We start from the raw sequence: 22,479 nt of genomic DNA, 5'->3' as shown, positions 1-22,479 counted from the left end.
GGTGAAGCACTAACCATCAGGTTGTTGTTTCAAACCCACCAACCACTCTGCGGGGGAAAGATGGGGCTATCTTCTCCTTTAAAGATTCAGTCTTGGAAACCCACAGGGGCAGTTCCACTCTGTCCTTCAGGTTGGAATTGGCTGAGGTCTTTTTGGTTTACGGCTTTCCCAGGCTCTACGTCCGGCTCTTGAAACAGCCAGCATGTCCATCCACCTTGGAAGGAGCCCACAGTGCCTTCAAAAGGCAATCTCCACTCTTCAGGGAGAGTGTGGATTCCCTGCCCCCCTCTTGATTCTGTTTCAGGGCTTCCCAAACACCTGCTTTGCTCAGGACCCTGGACCAGCCACCAATGACATCACAGTGAGTGAAAGCATGGCCGCTCCTGAGAGATAGCCCAGGGCCATGACAAAGGAGAAAGGCCACTCTGGCCTCCTGCCTCAAGGTCAGTGGGTCTGCTTCCCATTGCTTCACACAGCCCACTTTGCCTGCCTCTGCTCTCTCCCCTCCCCGGGCTAGCCATTGAGGCCTCACCATCGACCCCCTACCCACCCCCAGCTCCTTCTCTGTGCACTCAGCTGGATGGCCAGTGAGAAGCATTCTGCTCGCCTCGGAGCTCCACTAGTGTAAGAGCCAATTGAAACTGGCTGCGCAGAGAGGTCTTGTGGGTGTAACTTTCCGTCCTGCTCTGTATCTTGCTAAGCCTTCAGTTAAGCAGGCAGGGCTGGACATCTGGTTTGGGACCTTTTGAACATTCTCCGGGACTCTGCTGACACGGGACAGGGAACACTGCACAGGACAAAGTCTCAACCAATCTCGGCCGACTTCACTCATTCATTTGTTCCATCCATCAGCATGTCCCGGGCATGGCTGGGTGCCAGGTGCTATGGGCACAGGAGTGAGCAGGGCAAAAGCCTGTTCTCATGAAGTTTCTCGTCCCCCGAGGAAGACAAGAACGCGGGAAGAACTTGGGTACCAAGAGACGCTCAGGAACGGAAATGGGATAAAGTGAGAAAAAGGGTCACCCTGAGAGCCCTGGCAGCACAGTGGTTCTGTGTTAGGCTGTTAGCCACCAGGTCAGCAGTTCAAAACCACTTGTCACTCTGAGAGAGAAAGATGGGGCTTTCTACTCCTGTCAAAAGTCACAGTGTCCGAAACCCACAGGGGCTGTTCTACTCTGCCTTCTCCGCTCGATGGCAGTGAGTTTGGTTTGGGGTTCTGAAAGGCCATGCTGGGTGTACCCCCAGAGTGACGGCAGGAAGTCAACCAGCTGTTCACTCAGCACTTGGCACAACAGCTACTGGTGGACGCGAGCGAATGCCCAGCAACCGCTGGGTATGCCATAGACACACAATGGAGCATTATTCAGCCATAAAACGAACTGCGCTCCCAAGGCGTCCTTCACCTCTGGTGGAGCTGGTCAACAGTATGCTGAGCAAACAAGCCTGTTGCAAATGGTTAACCAAGGCCCGGAACCCCACCGACATGAACTAAGTCAATATACAGAACCCAAGATTTGTAGTGGCTGCCACGACGGGGCAGAGGGGGCAGGCCGTGGAGAGGTTTTGCTCCCAGAGCAAAAGTGGAAAAGTAGCATGAAGATGCTCTCCCGGCTTGAAGATCGTAAACAAAGCCACCACGAAATTACACATGTAGATGTCGCCGAATTGACCACGGTCCTCAGGGCCTTGGATGGGCTCCTTCCAGTTTGAACCCTGCTGAGAGGTTTTGATTCTGGGGGAATCTTGTTAAAATGAAGACTCAGATTCAGCACAAGTGGGCTTCAAAGAGTTTGGGGAGAAATGGAATTAAAGTTTTTCCATGGACTTAAATATATATAGTGAATTAGATGAGGATATATATATATATAATTAGATGGGGTTTTACATTTCCAGATCATCCATTTTTCTTTCAACAACTTAAACTACTTATCAACCACCACTCCCCGCAGCTTGCCCTGTCCCTGCCCTGGAATTCTCTTCTCCCTTTTGTAGAATGCTGCCTTTGCCTTCACCCAGGTTAACCCTGGCTACCCTAGCTTCACCTTCCTGCCTGCCCCATAGGCATCAAAGAGAGTTCTTTGGGGGATGAATACCTTTGCCTTGGATTTCCCTTTGCAACTGGGGTCCCATGCAGTGTGTACCCTTTGGGACTGACTGGCTTGCTGGTGGACTATAAAACTGTGCCACCTTTGTGGAAGAGGTACGGCGCTTTCTCAAACAACTGGGAACAGAAATAGCATACGGCCCAGCAATCCCTCTGGTGGGAATACTCCCCAAAGGCGTAGGCACCAGTGCCCAACAGAGAGCTGCACCCTCATGTCCATCACAGCACTGCGCCCAACAGCAAGAAGATGGAAACCACTGTCCATCGGTAGAAGAAACTAAGGTACAGGTGCCACATAGCACGTGCTCCGCATGACTGAAGAGCCATGATGAAACTGTGGCACACCTCGGGACCCGGATGGACTTGGAGCCTATTCTGCTGAGCGACATTAGTCCAGGAACTCTTTGAAGCCTCCTGGCCTCTCTGTGGTGGAAATGGAACTTCTCAGCGGGGGATGGAATCACAATGAACTGGCTCAAAGCCTTGAATGTTCTATTGTGTATACTTTCAACACACACAAAGAACACTGTCAGTGTGTGGTTCCTCTGAGAGGGCTCCTTCCAACAGAGACCCGCAGCACATGGGGAGGAGGAGCTGAGTGGAGTCCAAGGTGAAGGCTTGAGTCGGTGGGAAGCCAACCCCCACCCCACTCCCAGCCCCCTGGTAGTAATAACCGTGGAGCATGGTGGGGAGCCCGTTTGGAGAATACTGCCCTTGCCTGGGGTCAAGGTTGACAAGTGGAGATGGATATCATGGGGGGAGGAGGAAAGCCCAAGTAACTGAGATGACAGGAAATCGCAACAAATCATGAGTGAGTGCCTAAAGGGTCTCCAGGATGAACATCTTCCAGCTGAGGCCGATATAGTAAAATGACGGCACCGGGTCAATGAAGGCTATAGAAGTTTGCCGAAGGTGCGGAGCCCTGCGTTTCCTTGGAGATCCCAAAGCACCTTTGTCTCTGAGCCTTTGCTAATGCTGTTTGCTCTTCCCAAAGGGCCCCCTCTAGGATTTCTGATCATTAAAAGCATCCTTCCCTTCCCCACCTCCACCCAGATGAGAAACCAAACTCTGCTGCTTCTGCTTGCTTTGGGAATAAATAACAGCTTCTTCTGAAACCATGCTTCAAAGTCATTGCTCCACGTATCACCTAGCCTGGCCAAAGACACCAGAGGCTGGTGATCCAATAAGCAAGGTGGGCTCACTTGTGCTTGCTGACTCATCTGTAGTGAACGATTTCACACGACTTCCTGTGCTTCCCTGTCAGGGATTGTACATTTGGAAAGAGAGAGACCCCAATTCTACAGGACAGTGCTGTGGGGCCAGGAGAGAGACAGACGCCAGCCAGAGCTACAGGCAAAATCTTTGATGTAGTGAGAAGGGAAAAAAAAAATTTAATCTCGATTTAGCAAGAAAGCACAAGTAAGCCAGTGGTTACCTTACTAAGGAGTCCATCAATCCTTTGCTCCACTGAGGAGCAGGCATTATGTAAAATTCCAATCTTGTTCTACCAGCACATGTCATCGTGATTTTACCAAGGATAAAACTGACAAATGCAGGTTTGGAAATGCATAAAACTTGGCACAATCATCGAAGGTTCCAGGTATAAGAAAAAGGTGTTTTCAGGTAAAAATAAACAGCATGGGAAATTGGAGTGATTTTGTTGGGAGTTTTTATATGCTTAAGATGTAATTTGTGGCATTAAACAAAACAGTCTAAATGATAAAACAAGAGATATTTATTTACATGAACCAGTGCCTGGAGTATGAACTGCGACCAGGTAAGGGAAATCTCGTTTTCAAAGTAGAGGGAAGCAATCTGTGTATGAATATGATCGGAGCGGCGGGTTCCTAGAAGGAACGGGAAGACTGTGGATAACATTACCTCTTGGTTACCTGTGAAGTACGGAACCAGGTGCTGTGAGCTGATTCAGACTCAGGAAGATAGCGTGCGTGTCCGAGCAAGAGCTGCGCTCCTGAGGGTGTTCTAAGGTGGACCTCAGAAGTAGACTGCCTGACCTTTCTTCCACGGTGCCCCTGGGTGGACATGAACGCCCACCCTTTTGGTTAGCAGCTGAGCACATTCCAGATCCCTGAGTCCCCCTGCTGCAGTCTGGCTCAGTAGGCCTAAGACAAAGGCCTGGTAGTCTGTCCTGAAGCTGGCCCAGCTCTTGCTCGAGGAGATGGGCAATGTCCACACCATCAGAAGGTCCTCCCGGGGAGGAGGAGCCCAGAAACTTCCCCGGGCTTAGGGAGGCTGTGCCTGGCCAGCACAGATCAAGCCTCTAGGTAGTTTGTGCAGTGTCAAGCTCGTTAGGCCAGGCCTACTTTTCCAGAATCCCCTTCCCTGGCTGACTGGTTCTGAGCTAGAACAGGCCAAGAGAGGTGTGGTAGCTACATCATTTCATACCAGCTTGAAGATATATAAAAGGGTACGGGTGGCATCCAACCTGTCAATCAGGTCACAGCCTCCTGGTGCCTCTTCGTGGGCAAGGCTAGCGCATAAGGAAGGCACTGGACAACCCCCGCCCCTCTGTTTTCCCCTCCCTGCTTGCTGGCCACCCTGAGAGGCGCCGGAGCCTTGCCAGGTCGCCACCGACCTTGGATAATGTGACTTTGCACCCACCAGCCTGTGATCTTGCTGCATTCTGCATCACTACGTGTGGCTGCATGAGTCTGAAGCGGGACTTATGGAATAGTATCAGACTTGGCTAGGATGCGTTCTTGACATCTGATTACTTCTTGATACAAAGCTTTTTCTTCCACGTATATGCCAAAGGACTTTGTTTCTCTAGTCAACCCGACCTAACACAAGAGGAATGGGCATGACAGTCAGCAAGTGCGAGCAGAGTATGAGCTGTACTTTCTCCAGGCTGTCACAGCTAGGTACAGTGACACGTGCACACCCACCTGTCCTCGCCGGCTTCCAATCTGTGTCCAGCATTCCTTCTAGACCAACAGCAGCCCCAGGTCCACGGACAGCCTGGAGCTGTGCTTCCACAGATCCACAGCAGGGGCCAAGTTCTCCCTTTGTGGTCCCATATTGGTGGCCAAGTACCCTGGCTTCTCAGACAGACCAGGGGCAGCGGCCTCTGATCCCTTCATCTCTGACCTCACTGTCACATCATTTCCCCCTGCTGTGTAAGACCCAAGTCTTACAACAAATCCCTAATTCCAGAGTGCCTCTGCTTCCCTGATGGACCCAGCGAGACACCACCACCCTCTCTCCCCTGCAGTCAGCTTCCATCTCAGGCAGCCTCTCTGCGTGGCACTGAACACCAACCTCAGCACCTCCTGGGAGCTGGTCAGAAAGGTGCGCCCTGCCAGCAGCTCTGGCAGGGGAGGAGGGCCAGGCAATCTTGTGGAGAGAACAGTGTGAGGATGGATCCAGGGAGCTACACGTAAAAAGCACTCCCTAACTAAGCCTCTGCCGTCATGTCCATTCTCATCAAATTGGCTCTCTAGGACCAGGGAGGACTGCCCCCAGAGGGTTCAGAAGCTACAGATCTATCCAGAACCAGACTGCCTCCCCTTTCTCCCATGGACGGGCTGGTGGATTTGAACCACCTACCTTTGGATTATCAGCCGACTGCTGAACCTCCAGGGTTCCTTTAAAAGCATGTCAATGCTCAGGCCATCTTTACTGCTGTTCCTGCCATTATCATGTTTAAAAAGTGTTTGCAGTTCCTTTTCCTCCTGGTCTCTCTCTCTCTCTCTCTCTCTCTCTCTCTCTCTCTCTCTCTCTCTCTCTCTCTCTCTCTCTCTCTCTCTCTTAGGTCTGTGATCAGGGCCCAGAGCGGGCCGGAGCCTCCTCCCTTCAGAAGGGAACAGGCCCGGGTGCCCTCGGCTGCAGCACAGGGTGGAGCTGAGTGGCCGGGAGGGGCAGGCTGCTACTCTGCCCACAGAGAAATTACTCCAAGCCCTGGCATATTGGTTGAAAGTCCAGCTCTGAATCTGTTAAGTGAGAAGATGAAGAATGCCACCCTCCGAGGCTTGGGAGGCACCCTGGTGGCACTGAGGTTAAGTGCTCAGCTGTTAACCCAGAAGGCTGGCGGTTCGAACCCACCTGCCCCTCCATTGCATAGAGAGATAGCAACCTGTCTCTCCTCCGTCCTCTATAGTCGCCGTGCATTAGAATGGACTGTATGGAAGCAGGCTTGGTTCCCACAGGGTTGGGGTGAGTGTCGGTGACAGGGTGCCTGGACAGCACTAGCAGGTGCCTCACTGGACGCTGCCTCTCAGAGACTGAGAGCCAGGCCACAGCAGGCGGCCTGCAAAAACAGACGGCTGCCAGCCGTGGCAAGAAAGGCTTTCTAAGTGAGCCAGGCACCGGGCAACCACAGGCTGATGCACAAGTATTTCAAGTGCAATTTTCTGGAGAAATGGGTTCATTTTTAGAGATAACTGAGAGCAAGGAGCGGTGGCAGGGCAATGGCTGACAAGACAGACTCCAGAATTAGATGTAGGAGTTCAAATCCCACTCCCACCCCCACCCCCCTTACAGCTGTAGGAAGGAGCTCCCCACACCACCTTTGGACCCCGGGAGGTGCAGATGTAGGAGGCCTGCACTGAGTACATGACTGTGGAGGAGAGACCATCCTCCCTACCCAACACACCAACTGGTGACCTGAGTGAGGGTCGTAAGCCCTGGAGATATGGGGGTGTCTGCACAGTGGTTGGCAAAAGCCATGCCTCACTTTCCCCACCCACCAGAGGACTTACCACATCAGTGAATTAATATATGCCAGGTACTGAGAATAATACCTGAGCCCATACCTGCGTGCTTTGGGGGTTTCAGTGAATCATGAAAACACCTTGCAAGGTCGGACTACCCTCTCCTTCCACCCAGCCCAGGCCTCCTCCAGGGCAGCCCCACCAGGGGGGTGATGGAAGGATCGGTCCCCTTCCCACATCATTCCCCAAACATCTGTGACTTTCAAATGACCCGGATGTGGCTCTGCCCCCCCCCAGGTCCTCCCCTCAATTCTACTCAAAGATCCTCTTGGAGGAAGCGAGCTTCTTAAGGCTCAGAAATCCCCCCTCCCCCCGTAGGAGGGAGGCTACACACGATGAAGTCAACAGCATACGTCCCCTCGGGCGGTGAGTCCGTACACATGGGCAGGGCTGTGGAGCTCCGGAACCGCCACCATCGGTGGCTCAGCCCACACATTGCCCCACTCCCTCCATCCAAGACACCCCGGCACAGCTGCCCCACCCCCACCTGCGCAGCCCTGAACTCCATGGGCTGTCCCAGACTGGGACCTTCTGGATCCAGATCATTGGGTCTGGCTTCCGAGGTGCCTCAGCATGGGTTCGAACCATCCACCATGGGTCAGCATTTGTGTCACCCAGGACTTCTCGCCCAAGCCCAAACCGTGGCTCCACCAGCAGCCACCGAAAATCCAAGGACCAGTCACAGTTGCATAGACACTCACGTCCCCCAGCTTAGGATGCGTGTCACTTATCCGTCCCCAACTGTACCTCCATGCCCACCATTCCACACAAATCTGTCTACCCCGCTGCCTGCCCCCTGCGGAAAAACACAGAGAAAGAAGCTTTGACCTACATGTCAGGTGACTAACGGGTCCTCAGAGGCAAGCTGTGGCCCCTAAGGGGAGTCTTTACAAGTTTAAACGCACCCAACAATTTTAGGACAACCCTTTACACCTCTGATGATGAAGAAAACCGCTAAAAGCAGCATTTAAAAACTATCGGTCTATGTCTAAAACCTAGAGCTAGCTGCAGGAAGATGTTACCTGGAGCTGCCTCTGGGAGGAAGGCCGGGTTCAGGGAGGAGGGGCGATGCACTGCCCCCGCGTCCCAATTAGATAGTTTTGCACAGTTTTTTTTTATTTTCCTACTTGTAGGCACTATTTTTGTCTCTACTTAGTTAAAATAGAAGGTTTCTTAAGCTAAGAGCTTAAGGAAGGGGAGGCCGCCCACGGGGAGGGGGTCATTGAACCGGCTTCAGCACAGAGAGGACAACAATTCTTTGGAAAACGGCATCCTTGTTCCCAGTGGCCTTCAGTGTAGGTTCTCTGAATCGGAGCCGGGACGTGGTCAGTAGGTCGCAGAATCCTTCCACAACGAGCTAGCCAACAGCTTCTGAGGGACGCCCTGGGGTGAGCGATGACCTAGGTGAGTCCGAGCGAAGGTGGGCGTCCCAAGTGAAGTGGACACTAGGAACCCTCTGTGGGGTCGGGTAACACGCAGAGGGTAAACCGTCCCCCACTCCATCTCCCTCCACCGCCACGAGAGCAGCTGCACATCTATGAGGTGGGCCCCCCACCTACAGGGTTTCTTTCTGGCCCTTTCACAGGGGTCACTCGATTCATAACAGTAGTGAAATGACAGTGATGAAGTAGCCATGAAAATAATGTCATGGTGGGGGGCGGGGTCACCACCACATGAGGAACTTCCTTAGAGGGTGGTGGCATGAGGAAGGTTGAGAACCGCTGCTGTAAAGAGTCTCGGGCAGTGGATTTTCCCAATGCACTGCATTGAAGGACCCAGAGTGGGGGCTGGGGTGGTGCATATGGTGAAGAGTTCAACTACTAGCCCAAAAGTTGGCGGTTTGAACCCACCCAGGTTTCTACAAACCTGGCCATCTGCTTCCCAGAGGCCACACAGCCTTGTAAAACCCTAGGCAGCAGTTCCACTCTGCCCATGGGGATTCCCCCAAGCTGGCATCCCCTCCACGGGCAGAATGGTTTCTAGAATCAATCCCCTCTTTCTGGAGGAAGCCCTGGTGACGTCCCAGGTGACACGTGAGACCGCTAACCACCAGGAAGGTGATTCAAACTTACCAGCCCCTCAGTGGAGAAAAGAGGAGGCTGTCTGCTTCCGTGACGATTTAGAAAGTACAGTTCTCCTCTGTGCTGTGGGATCGGGATCAACTCCAGAGCATCGGGTTGACGAAGACAAGACTTGGATGATTACACGGACGGCAGGGACGAGTGTGATAACAGGGAGAGGGGATGGGGAGAGATCCCACAAAAGGAAGGTTACACACACACACACACACACACACACACACACACAATTCCTTCATGGAAAACCCCCCAAACCTCCAGATACCTCGCCCCTCGGCTCTAAATGTTGGTCTGAGTGTCTAAAGAAGGAGGGAAAGTAAAACTGAACCGGACTTCGAGTCTGTAGTGAAGTACAAGTTCATAAAAATAAATAAATAACCACGCAGTTGGTTTCTCGTGCTTTTGGTATTAGTAAAAGGAGAAATCAGCGTTGAAACGACCTCCTTACGACACCCATTCCCAGGCAGTCTCCCCACTTCTGCCTTCACCAGAAGCAGGCGCTGAGGCTCCGCACTCTTATAACCTCAACCTTAAGAAAATGTTCAGAAACATTTTAAATTTTCTCTGTGAAAGAAGCCATTATTTCCATCAGCATTTCCTTTGAATCACTGACGCTGACTGTCATCTGCTTTCCCCCCCCCCCCACGTGCTTATTCGCTGCTATTTCTTCTGGATCCCGTGTCCCGATGAGGGCCGGCAGCTTTCCCGTACTGACCTGGACAGCTCTGGGGCGTACTCAGAAAACAAGCCCATGTGCCACTTGCTGCAAAGACGGACTCAGTTGACATTGGGGATATCAAGGTCTTTGAATGTAGGAAGCTAAACTAGCCATCATTTTCAGTCATTTCTTTCACGTCATCTTTTTTTAATTTTAAGAAATCATTTTATTGAGGGCTCTTACAACAAACAATCCATTCATCAATTATATCAAGCATATTTGTACATATGTTGCGATCATCATTATCAAAACATCTACTTGAGCCCTTGGGATCAGAGACTCTTTGTACCCCTCCCTTCCCCACCATCCTACCCCCATGAACCCTTTGATAATTTATCAAAAATTTTTAAATCATGTTATTGGAGACTCAGAGGAGCCCTGGTGCTGGTGTAGTCACGTGTTGGCTGCGATCTGAAAAGTCAGCAGTTTGAAATCATCAGTCACTCCTTGGAAGAAAGACGGGCTTTCCACTCCTACAAACAGTGACAGTCTTGGCAACACATTGGGGGTCAGTTCCACCTTGTCCTCTAAGGTCGCTATGAGTCAACATCAACTCGATGGCCTTGAGTCTTTACAACGATGCTTTATAGAAAAATAATGAAAACAGGCCCTTCCAGTAACTGGCAACTTTCTGGTGGAAGAGTCCCTGGGTGGAGCAGACACGTGGTGTGCCAGGCTGCTAAGCAAAGGCTGAAGGCTCAAGTCCAGGTAGAGGTGCCTCGGAGGAAAGGCCTGGCGATCTACCTCTGAAGCCCAGTCCTTGGAAAGCCTGCGGGACCCGAGCGCAGTTCCACTTGGACATACAAGGGAGCACCAGGAGTTGGTGCCAACTTGAGGGCAACTGGTTTGCAGTGCAGAAACTGGGCAGACACCCCCTTATCAATGTGCTTAATCATCACCAGTATGGGGTCATGTTACTAGGTTATCCTGATAGGACGGGAAGAGAAGGCTACATCACCTCTACAGTTTTTCCCCTAATAACCTCAAACCTTCGTCTGATCACGAGAAAATAGCAGACGAGCCCCCTCAGAGGGGGAGTCGACAGCATCCTGCCAGTCCTCTACAAGACCTTGAAATATTCAGGGGCAGGCTCTCTCACACTCTCTCAGCAATCCAGATGTGGAAAGGAGGTCCCGGCACAGACATGCGGCACACCCACCAGCCCACGCCTGCATCTCCATCTTGAACAGAGCACGCAGACCTCTCATTCTGGAGATACCCAGAACGGGGCATGCCCTGAGACTGCGATGCTTAAAACGGGAACTCGAGCTATGTAATGGCTCATGCATTGCAGCAATGGACCGGGCCACTGGGGTGACAGTTTGAGGATTTATGATCAGTTAATGCCCAGTCCCCGCAGTCAGCACCAAAAACACGTGTTTCCAGCCTGCTGCTCGGCCTGATGTTGAAGAAGCTCAGGTGTGCTGCCATTGAGTGGATTCAGGCTCTGGGCAACCCCATGTGACAGGACTGCTGGGCAGCTGGGCAGGGAGGCTGGGGAGCCTTAAAGTACTAAAATATTGTTGAAAGGAAATTTTTGTGTTCTTAACCTCTGGATTATTTACCACAGAGCCTCCTTCTTGCTAGTCTTGCCTCCCACCCCTCACCTTTGTCTTTGCCAACCCGCAGAGGCTTCTGGGACCTGGCTCAGGAGTCCTGTGTTTCCCAGAACCACAGGATCAAGGATCAAGACCAGTCGCCCAGAGGAGGGCTGCCCATGGTTCATTCTCTCTCTGCCTCTGTCTGTCTGTCTGTCTCTCTCCTCCTCCCTCTTTTTCTCACTGCCATCGAGTCAATACCAACCCTATAGGTTAAGGTGGATGAAACTGCCCCTGTGCATTTCCCAGACTGTGATGAGGAGTAGAAAGCCCATCTTTCTCTTAAGGATCGGGATGGTGGTTTTGAACCGCTGACCTTATGGTTAGCAGCCCAGTGCGTAACCACTACGCCACCAGGGCTCCTCCCTATGGCTCTTGGCACATAGTTCAAAGCAGGTTTTATCTGGTGACGTGGCACAGTCCAGCATTCAGAGACCTGCAACGACAGTTCTGCAAAGAGCGCTCACTGCAACGGGGATGCACTCCATTTTCTACCCACACTCTGCTAGTTCACGTTTTAGAAAATCGATCCATGAGGCCAGGGGAAAACGACTTAAAAGCTGAAATCCAAGCCTGCCACTACGTCCATTTGGACTCACAGTGATGCCAGAGGACAGGGACTGCCCCCAAGGAAGACATGTCGCCAAGCTCGCCATCTTTACAGAAACAGCCTGCCGCCTTGTTCCTCCAAGGAGCAGGTGGGGGGTTCTAACCACTGACCTCTCAGTTAGCAGTCGAGCATACCCACTGTGCCACCAGGGCCTCTTGGAAAGCCACTTAACCGATTGATAAACCTACCCACAAATCGGCTGCAGTCCACCGCTTTCAAACGCAAGCCCAAACCTCCCTGCCACTGGGTCAATTCTGACTCATAGTGATCCTGTAGGAAGTGTAGAATTGCCCTTGTGGGTTCTCGAGACTGTAACTCTTTATGGGAGTGGAACGCCTCATCTTTCTCCCACAGTGCCGCTGGTGGTTTCAAACTGCTCACCTTACAGTTCACAGCCCGATGCATAACCCACTGTGCCACCAGGGCTAGGAGTTCTCTGAGACTGTGCTGGAAGTGTCCAGCATGAATGGCCTCTGGTGTTAACAAAACTGTCTGCCTCCCAGAGATATGAGAGCTTGAAGGATCCTGTCCCCAGCTCCAGGGGACCCTTCCTGAATGGCTTTCGGAATCCTCACCAGGAGACTAATTCTCAGGGCATCTTTGCCACTGAAACACTTGTTCTCTGAGATGCAGGGCTTGGACACCTGTAGGCCAAAGACCTCTTCGCCCTGGACTCCATACTTGCCAGCCTAGTCTCTAGAGTGATCTAGGCCAAGAGGTACAGCAGGCGCTTGGCAAAACGAACAGGGCCCCGAATCAGAAGAGAAGAAGCTCTCTCCCTCCAGCACACTCATCTGTGACCCAGATGGCTAAACTCCATTTCTAAGAGACTCCGAGATGACTTGTTTTGTTTCCTGTTGTCAGCTATCATCCAATCAGGGACCCCATGCACAGAGGAAAGAATGCTGCCTGGACCTGAGCCACCTTCGCGGCAGGAGGCAGAGTGACTGTTGTGATCTGGAGCGTTTCCAGGGCTGATTTTTAGACAGAAAGAGCCAGGCCTTTCTTCCTAGTCTCCAGTTGTCTGAAGCGCACTGAAATTCGCTCAGCATCATAGCAACACATGTGTCTACAATGACAGAGCGGGAGCTGCACGCACAGCGCACTGCCCAGAAACGGAACCCGGGTCTCCTGCACAGAAGGCCAGGGTGCGGTCATGCAACCACAAATGCCCTCACGTCTCCCGTGAAGTAAGGCCCTTTCCCAAACACCCACGATGACGTGGCGAAATGGCCCCTGGATTCCCATGGTGACTGATGCATTTCTCGGGATTTGGGTCCTGGGAATGGCCTGTGTCCATACAAGCTAGACTCCTGAGTGCCAGAGAGCCACTGGATGGGACCGAAGAACCAGTGTGTAAAACAAAACAAAACAAAACTGTCACGTGGGGATCTTGTATGAGATGACTCTAAACTGGTGCACCGGGACAGGCCGCACAGCGACCAAGCAAACAAATGCAGAGACGCACAGCAGTGTGAACATGGCCACCAGCGGGTCGCCATGGTCTCCTTCCGCGGAGCTTTCTACAATGAACGCGTACTCTTTCTGTAAATGAGGGAGGACATAATGCTTTGAAAGCCTGTCCCCTTCAGAGGCGCATTAGAAAGCGTGGCTTAGGGAGTGCCTGTCAGATTTAATTGCTGGCTCACTCGCAGGTTCTACTGCCAGAAGGGACAGACAGGAAGTGAACCTGCCGAGATGTGAAGCCGTGGAGCAGCAGGGTGTTTTTACAGGAACGGTTCACGCCCGTAACATCTGTAACATTTATAAGCAAAGCCTCCTTCCTGCTGACCAACTCAACTCGGGCCAATCCACCGGTGGCTTTGGGGGCCCACCAAAGATGTCCAAGACCCCAGGAGTACGGCATAAAAACCCCAGCCCAGAGCACCCCTGACTTTCAGGGCATTCAATGTGTGCTCTTTGTGTGCATCACTGTGATGTCCTGAGAATATATATATATATATATATATATATATATATATATATATATATATATATATATATATATATATATATATAGAGAGAGAGAGAGAGAGAGAGAGAGAGAGAGAGAGAGAGAGACCTCCCAAGAATTATCCTCAAAAGCTGTGAAAGTGGGTTCGAGCCCTGGTTCTGATGGCAGGCCCTTCTCTGGGGTCCCTTCGAGCGCCAGCATTTTAAGGCACAGTCCAACCAGCAAGCTGGTTCAGAGTTGCCCAGCCTGCTAAATCTAGGGCAGGGAAGAAAAAGGAGACCTCATGCTACTCAGCCCAAGTAAACAATGCTGAACAGCAGGCCCGGGCCAACCCCGCCATGTGAGTGGGGGCCGTGCGGAGGGAGGGGTGGAGAATTGGCCTGAACGAGCAGGGACCCTCCGAGAGCCACTCTGGCCAGGGCTTCCAGGCTGAAAGGCCTGGAGGTGAGATAGCCAAACAAGAAACCTGTTTCTTTAGGGGTCAACTGTTCTCAACAGGCAGGGGCAGCGCCCACATCCAAAGTTCAATCCAGTGGAAGAGAGCGAACGGGTCACTGAGCTGAGCAGGGTCACCTGTTCAGGTTAGGGAGGAACAGGATCCAAGGAAGTAGCTAGAAATGCTGAAGTGTTAAAACCACCAAACCTGGGCTGATCTAGAAAATAAAACAAGTGTTTTATCCGGGCATGGCCAGGCCTCTTGGGCGAATGCAAGGGAGAGTAGAGGGCTGGTTCCAGTTCCACCTCTGCTGCTGACTTGCAGCGTGCCCTTGAGCCAGTGCCTTTCCGTCTCTGAGTTTCTTACTGCATGACAGGCATCCCGGGCCTTTCCTAGCCAGAGGTGGATGATAGACAGGGTCCCTCCTAGACAGAGTTAGGTGAAAGGCAGTACAAATTTCACCTCTGAGCAACAGAAGAATGACAGCAGGAAGGTGTCAATTCCAAGACAGGGTCCTCTAGACTTCAGAGCAAAGACAAGAAAAGCGAAGGCAAAAGCCAGCCGCCAGAGCAGACCTGTCTCCACTGACCCATCAGAAGGCATCTGGAACATTCCTGGCCATTGCAGTCCCTGGAATTCCAGGCTTAATTTGGAGCTGGGGGTAGAAGGGCCAAGGACTCCAACTCCTTATATGCCCCTGCCTCTTCCGATCCAAGAGTGCCAGGGCGTTTCCCACGAGCCCTGCAGACTTGCGAGAGCCTGTACTGGAATCATGACCCAGTGACACAGGCCCTTGAGGGGCAATGTCCACAGCTGGCGGGCTACTGGATCTGCCACCAGCCTTGCCATCCCTCACCCGAAAACCCTGGGGCTTGGGGATATTTGAAGCCCAAGGCCTGGAAAGCCACAACAGAAGGGGGCCAACCCTTGCTCAAGTCCCAGGCAGGCAGCAGGTCTCTGCTCAGAGACAGGTTGGCAGTGTGGCCTCACACCCATGCATTCCCCTTGATCAGTGGTCACAAGCTAATCTCTGCTTCCCATAGGAGCCCATCCAGGCCTAGAACCTTCTCTCCTAGCAGCTCCATCCAACTTCCACCCAGCCAAATTTTCTTCCTAATGATCGCCCATAAACTGCGGGTAGAGACCCCTGCTTAAAGACCCCAAATAGAATCCATCTTTCCTTGTCTGCCTTTCTGTTCAGTGATCTCAGAGGAAGTGGAAACAGTATTTGCCGGGTGGTTCCTAGATGTCTCTCTCATTCTGCAACAAGCCCCTCCACGCCGTTTGTCCATCTACTGGGCCAGCTCCATGCTCTTTACTTCCTCCCTCCCTCCAAGCCACACACCACCGACCTGCTTAACCACTCAGCCATCTCGACTGAGCTATTCCAGCTGCCAAGAGACGCCCGGGCCCACTTCTCCCTGAGGGACCCCTCCTCACTGTCCAGTAGTCTATCCTGTTTTTCTTCTTTCTCTTTTCCCCAAAGTCCCGACACATAGCTTGTTACCAAGTATTTACTCCATGCTAGGAATGAACGTCTCTCACGACCCCAAGAGGTTATCAAGGCCATTTTACAGATGAAGAAACCGAGGCTCAGAGTGGTGAGGAGAGAGGCCACTATCATCACCCAGCCAACAAGGAGGTGCATCCTGTCTCCCCCCCTCTCCCAGACACTGGTCAGTGTCTCCCTGACTTCCTCCTAAGATGGAGGCCTCCCCTGAGCCCTTGGGTTGTGTCAGGAATGGCTAGGGAAGTGGAAAGGGGAGAAGGGAGGGGAGAGGATGAAGAGGAGGAGGAGGGAAGAGCTAACAGCTCCTGGCAACTGAACACCAGCCTCCTCTCCTCCTCCTTCCCCTTTCCTTCCTCACCAGGGTGGGAAAGGGGGACATTTGGAAGGGCAGGGGCTCCTTGTCATCTCGGCTTGGCCCCAATGGTTGACTTAGGTCTACAAAGTGTGCACGGTCCCAGCCAGTTTCACCAGGACACCAGGGAGGCCATCCTCGAAGTGCCCCATTCAAAGCCCAAGGCGAGGCCAGCGACATTGAGTAAGTCCTCTTCCTCGCCACCCCACCAGCCTCTGAGGATCACCTACCGGTTCAGGGCGGCTCTGGCCCCGCCCACCCAGCACCCTCGGAGGCGCAGTTTTCAGCGCTGGCTGAGGGAAGCAGGACGTGGCTGAGGGCCCCGCGCATCTTGGAGAACACATCTGAGCGCTGCCCAGGGTGCCCCAAGGCTGTGCCCGGCCAGCGAGGGCAGGGTGGGGCTGGGAAAACCGAACACGCGTGCAGGTCCCCAAGCAGTCCCCATACTTGGTTAGGAAAGGCTTGGGGGACCCTCTCTGAAAGTGGTCACCCCCTTGATCGGGCATGCCCACCCCGGCCTCGGGCTCGCTGTGCGCAGGGACGTGATTTGGAAACCAAGAAGGGCTTGACTTTACTTTGCCCGCACCTGCTTCCTTCTGCTTCGAGAATGTGAAAACAAATCCAAACAAGAACCTAAGCCCCAGAAGAAGCCTCGAGTTCCAGATTCCCCGAAAGAAAGACGTAAGGGAGAGCGGCGCGGCGGGGGCCGGAGCGGTTTTCTGGGGCCTGGGGGTGGGGGTGGGTGGGCGGTGGGTCTTTGTGAAGGCCCAGAAACCGAATCCCACCAGGACGCTGACACTTGTGCCTGCCAACAGGGGACCCCGAGGCCTGCTGTCCACCCCCCAGTCTCGGCTCGCCGATCCCTCGCGAAGTCAGGGGAGGCCGGGTGTCCCGAAAGCGCTCCAGAGAGCGCGGGGTCCGGAGCCCTGAAGGCAGCCTTCGTGCGGGAAGCTCTCAGACAGACAGACAGACAACCCAGACAGGCCTCGGTGCCCTCCCGGGCCCCCGCCGGGAACCCAGGCCCGCGGCGGAGCGCGGCGGGGCAGAAGGCGCAGACTCACCGGGTGGCGGCTGTGGGTCCGGCTCCGCCTCGAGCGGGCGCCCCGGGACTCGGAGCTCCGCGATCTCAGCCTCGTCGGGCTGCCTCCTCCGGGCCTCGGGGGCTCTGGGGCTCCGCGACCAGGGGGCTGCAGGCTCGGACGAGGGAGCGCGCTGGCGACGAGGGCGCGCTGCCCGCTCGGGGACCGGGATGGGGCGCAGGAAGCGCGGCCGGAGGGCGGGCGGACGGGCGGGCGGGGCCAGCGGCCTTCAGCCCGAGAGGCACCGCCTACGTAGACCCTCCTCCCGGCCCTCCCGGGACCGCGGGGCGCTGGGCCGATGAGTCGGAGGGGGGCCACCTGGGGCGCGCCTCCGCAGGGGGCGTGGGCGGAGGGGGAGGGAGGGTGGCGCGAGGCCAAGCCCCGCCCTCGGACGGCGCTGGGTCAGCCCGAGTAGGGGTCAGAGCCCGGACCTTGCCTCTGCCTGGCCTCCGCGCTGGGCAGGGTGCGGGCAGCGACTTCTCCAGCTGGGCCTCGGCCTTTCTGGGCTAACATAGAGCTGGGACGCCAGGCGCCGGGCAAGAACACCACCCCGCCGCGCCTTTACCTGGCCGGGCCCTCACCTGGGCGCTCCGCGCGCCCTTCCACCGAGGGAGGAAACGAGAATTTTAAAAAGGCGTGAGCCCGGGCCCTCAGGCTCCCTCCCCCTGCCCGGGTGTTCAGGGTGCCCTCCTGGATTCGCGCCTGGGCGAGGGGCGCCGGGCGGAGGAAGCCCGGGCCTTGGGTTGGTTCCAGCACCCGCACACTGGGGAGCGGGGATGCATTCCAATCTGCGGGAAACTTTCCGGCTAGCGCTCGGTACAGAAGCGACCCCTGGGAAACAGCGCCGATGGCTATTGGTTAGAAATCACCGAATGCTCCCTCAGGGCCGGCGATGGGGATGGCGAGGCTAACAGCAACTGTCCAGTGGCGGGCCCCTTCTACCTGGAGGCGCTCAGGGCACGTGTCATACCTTAGAAAGGCCCGAGCCCAGAGGCAGATGGGTGTCACGTCTCTGTCCAGAGTCCCCTCTGTTGCCGCCGGGTAAGAGGAACTTGAATTCAGCGCGGGGGGGGTCGCCCCCTACCTGGGCCCTGCGACGCACAGCGAAGGTGGACGGGATCCTAAGCTCAGAAAACTTGGAATCTCAACACTGAAGGAGGAGCTAGCCGTCTTCCTCCTCCTCCTCCTCCTCCTCCTCCTCCTCCTCCTCCTCCTCCTCCTCCTCCTCCTCCTCCTCCTCCTCCTCCTCCTCCTCCTCCTCCTCCTCCTCCTCCTCCTCGCAAGACCTGGGATTGTTTTGAATTCCAGGAGAGGTCTAGCTGGGGGCGCCCTTCTCTGGAGAGCTCAGAGCATTGAAGTTCAAACCTTGAGCTTGGCCCCAGCGCCGGCGCGGTGTTCCTGGTGGAGACTTAGTTGGAAGCTGAAGGCAGCCGTCCAGCCACCGTGGGAGAAAAGCCATCCCACAGGTGGCCATTGCTGTCTTCCAAGCTGCCCAACTCATTTCCAAAGTGTGAAACTGTGCATACACGGGTGGGCGTGTGCCTACAGAGCTCCCACCAAACCCAAACGGACCAAATCCACTTCGCACAGCTGCACAATCAATTCTGATTCATAGCGACCCTATAGGACAGAGTCGAACTGCCCCTTTGGGTTTCTGAAACTTAAAATTTCTGCTGGAGTAGACAGCCTCATGGTGCATTGGAAATGCACCATGACTTGCAGTTAATAACTCAATGTGTAACATACTATGACACCAGAGCTCTATCCCCAAGCCCACTTGGCACAGCTAGTAAGTTAGACTTGCTGACCTTTGGGTGAGCGGCGGCTGGTTTGTACCACAAAGGCCTGAGGGACTCCTTACAGATGGACAGCAAAATCAAACCCACTGCCGTCGGGTCAATGCCAAATTCCAGCGATCCAGGAGGACAAGGTGGCACTGCCTCTGTGGGTTTCTGAGACTCTTTACAGGAGTAGAAAGCCTGTCTTTCTCCCTCGGAAGAGCTGGTGGTTTCGAAATGCCGACCTTGCTGTTAGCGGCCCACACCATCATAGCTCGCTCGGGCCTTTTTCCTGTGGTTGCTTCTTAGCATCTCATAATAATCATAAAAGGCAAATCCAGGGCCATCTTGCGATTGGGGAATGAGGAAGGCATTGGAGAGCAGTCATACCGCCCCATGACAGTAATCATAATCTCTGCCTTAGGACGACCTTGGCACTGGAGAGAGAGCTGAGAGAAAGCTGGGTGTAAGGAGCATCAGAGCCGTGGCGGTGGTCAGTGTAGAAGGGTTTGCAGGGCGGGATCTCAGAGGCAGATCACCAGCGCTGCCTTCCAAGGTGCCGTGGGTGGGTTGAAAGCACCAACCTTTCAGTTAGTAACCAAGCATTTAATTGTTTGCCCCACCCAGGGCCTCTGGGGCTTAAGGAGGTGGGGCCATTTGTACAATGGCTTATTAAATCTTATATTCCAGTCGTGTATTAAATCTTCCTTCTGGGCTGTTGTGAGGGTTGAAGACACAGACTGTGCATGGAACTCAATCACGGTAACTTCTCCACGCTGCCTATGAATCGCCGCCCTCCCAGACAAGCTGGGGTCCCGGACAGGTCAGCGAGGCCCTAGAGGAAGAGGGAAAGTGGCAGGAGATGGACTCAGGTGGCCCTTCCTGAGCCTGTGCTCTTGTGCTCTGTCCCCTCCCCCAGCCCCTGCCGGGGTTTGATATTTGTTGAGTGAACAAAAGTTCCAGATTATAACAGCATGGTCCAGCAAATGGGAGGACCTTCTTTGCAGACAAGTGCCTATAAATAATATGTTGCAACAATGGATTTGGGATCTTTTCCAGGCTCCAGGCCAGTGATGGGAAACAGTCACGGAGTCTCAGATAAGCGCTGGAATCTGGTTTTCATTCCCTGCTGCGAGACTGACTTGAAGCCTGGGCTGGGCCCTCAGCTCCAGCTCCTACCTGGAGACAGAGAGCCTGGTATTTTTCCATGCCGCCATCCAGCCCCACCCCTCTCGGCTGCAAACCCAACAGGGCAGGTCCCATCTATCTACGAAAACCATCTTCAGACTTTCGCCAGGCTAACCCCACTGACCCCGGAGACTGGAGAAACTGAACCCGGGCAACAGGGAGGCATCAAAGGAAGCCGCTGCTTCCCCATTGCTTCCCTTCCCTTCAGAGCGCTCTCGCTCTGCATGGTCAGCTCCTCCTCCTCCAGGCCCTTGCTGGCCTGTCCAGGACCCCAGGTTCAGTCAGCTGCCAACCTCGCCCACCACCATCAGCTGACTGAGGCCTGAGAAGTGTCCCTGAGGAAACGACCCCAAGAAGGACATCTGGGTGGACAGCGATTCATAGTCAGCGTGGAGAAATCACCGTGCTTGAGCTCCGTGCAGTCTGTGTCCTTCAGCCCTTACAACAGCCCAGAAGGAAGGTTCAGTGCACGAAGACGAGCCATATGACTGAATCATTGAATTCTATGAGATGTGGATTAGGGACCAATAAAAATGTAAATAAATAAATGATGAGGCTTTCTATTCTGATAAAGCGTTATGGTCTCAGAAACCTGCAGGGGCAATTCTGCTGTATCATGTAGGATCTCTATGAGTCAGAATTGACTCCATGGGCAGTGATTTTATATACCTGCCTATGTACACTCATATATAGCTAATGATGGAGTGGCTGCTAACCTCAAGTTTGGCAGTTCAAGTCCACCAGTCCCTCCCCAGGAAGACAAGTCTCCTCCTGCAAAGATTTGCAGGTGTGGGAGGCTCAAAGAGGAGTTTCACTCTCTGTTAGAGGGTAGGGTGGAGTCAGAATAGATTCGATGGCAGATTATGCATGCAAAGGAATAGGCTGGAAAGAATAGAATCAGAAAGGGATTGCTCTCAGAAATTGATGAGGGGTGTGCATGTAATTTATTCCCCAACAAGCAGATGTTAATATACTAATAAAAACTTGAGGGTGGGGGGAGTCGACTACAAGCCACCTATATTGCCTACCAGGAACACATCCCATGTCTTCTCCTGCTTGCTGCGGTCTCCACCACCCCCTGACACACACCCACTCCCTATCTGTCACCCCTTCCTTTGTCTGGTTCTGAGCAAGTGAGCCCCTCATTCCCATGCTGGACTGAGCAATGCTGGGCTCTGAGTGACTCCAGTCAAAGTCAGCAGTACATCAAGCATGTGTACTTGCAACATATCCCCGGTCTGATGCAGTTCAAATTAGTCACTGGGAAGGGATGGGTCTTACATGTTGGTTTCAGCAGCAACGTGCAGCCCAGCCCCTCAGAAGGTTGAATCAGATCTGGGTGGCAAGGATTCTGCAAAGCAAGCAATGTCCTGGAAGCAGCAGTCCAGAAATGAAATGATGTCATATAGGGCAAATCTGTTGCGAATGACCTCGTGTTAAAAAGCAAAGATGTCACTTTGAGGACTGATGCGTGCTGTACCCAAATCAGGGCACTTTCAATCAGCTTGTTTACATAGGAAAGTGGGACCCTGCCTGAAGAAAACCGAAGAAGGGACGTTTGTGATCCACGTGCTTGGCAACAATCGTGACTCCACCATGGACCACCTGGAGAATAATCCAACAGTTGGAACAGAAGCACAACCAGGATGCTCCTTGGAAGCAAAGATGGTGAGATATTGTCTCACATACTTTGGACATGTTATCCAGAGGGGCTGATCCCCTGAGAAGGACAGGCATCGTGCTAGAGTAGAGGGGTCAGTAAACAAGAGGAAGACCTTCAATGAGATGAACCAACATCGTAGATACAATAGGCTCACATACAGCTGCGATGGTGAAGAGGGCGGAGCACCGAGCGGTGTTTCATTCTGTTGTACACAAGGGTGCTGTAAGCACTGCAGTCCACTCAGTGGCACCTAACAATATAAACAACAACACAACGCGAAGCAACATTTGATATTTGAGCCACGTATTTAAAGGAAACCCTTTTAAAGTTTTCATCTTATTTCCTGAAAAATAATCTAAGACGCTTCGTCATTGGATTTGCCAGTGTAACTGGGCCTGTGTAGATGGATCAGACCATCCAGATTGAGGACATTGTGACATAGGGCAAAGGTCCTGGGGGCCCCCAGAGCATGGAGAATCCGCAGTTCGATCTCCTTATCACTCTGTCCCATAGAACCTCTCCTGTAGACTTCATTATCACTGGAATTTATCCAGTCCCCCCTCCCCCACCTCGCTGGTCTCCTGCTCCCAAGCTCTCCGTCTTCAATCTATTCTCCATGCGGCACAGTCTGGGAGATGAAACACAGAGCTGAGCAATGGTCCCCACTGCGCGCAGCACTGA

At 53.5% G+C, this 22,479-nt stretch overlaps 1 protein-coding gene across 1 annotated transcript in view; it reads right to left on the bottom strand.

Annotated features, from left to right (window-relative positions):
* The window catches only part of TMEM51 (transmembrane protein 51), a 65,388-nt gene extending 47,964 nt beyond the window's left edge, over positions 1 to 17,424 (bottom strand). Inside the window, exon 1 of the mRNA XM_075550935.1 lies at positions 17,152 to 17,424. The gene's annotated coding sequence lies outside the window, so the exon portion shown is untranslated. The remainder of the gene's footprint in view (positions 1 to 17,151) is intronic.
* Positions 17,425 to 22,479: the final 5,055 nt, after the last annotated feature.

Source organism: Tenrec ecaudatus, chromosome 1 (assembly GCF_050624435.1).
Source record: "Tenrec ecaudatus isolate mTenEca1 chromosome 1, mTenEca1.hap1, whole genome shotgun sequence".
NCBI lineage: Eukaryota > Metazoa > Chordata > Mammalia > Afrosoricida > Tenrecidae > Tenrec > Tenrec ecaudatus.
The sequence above is the reverse complement of the archived record's forward strand: the minus strand, read 5'-3'. Positions and strand labels throughout refer to the sequence as shown.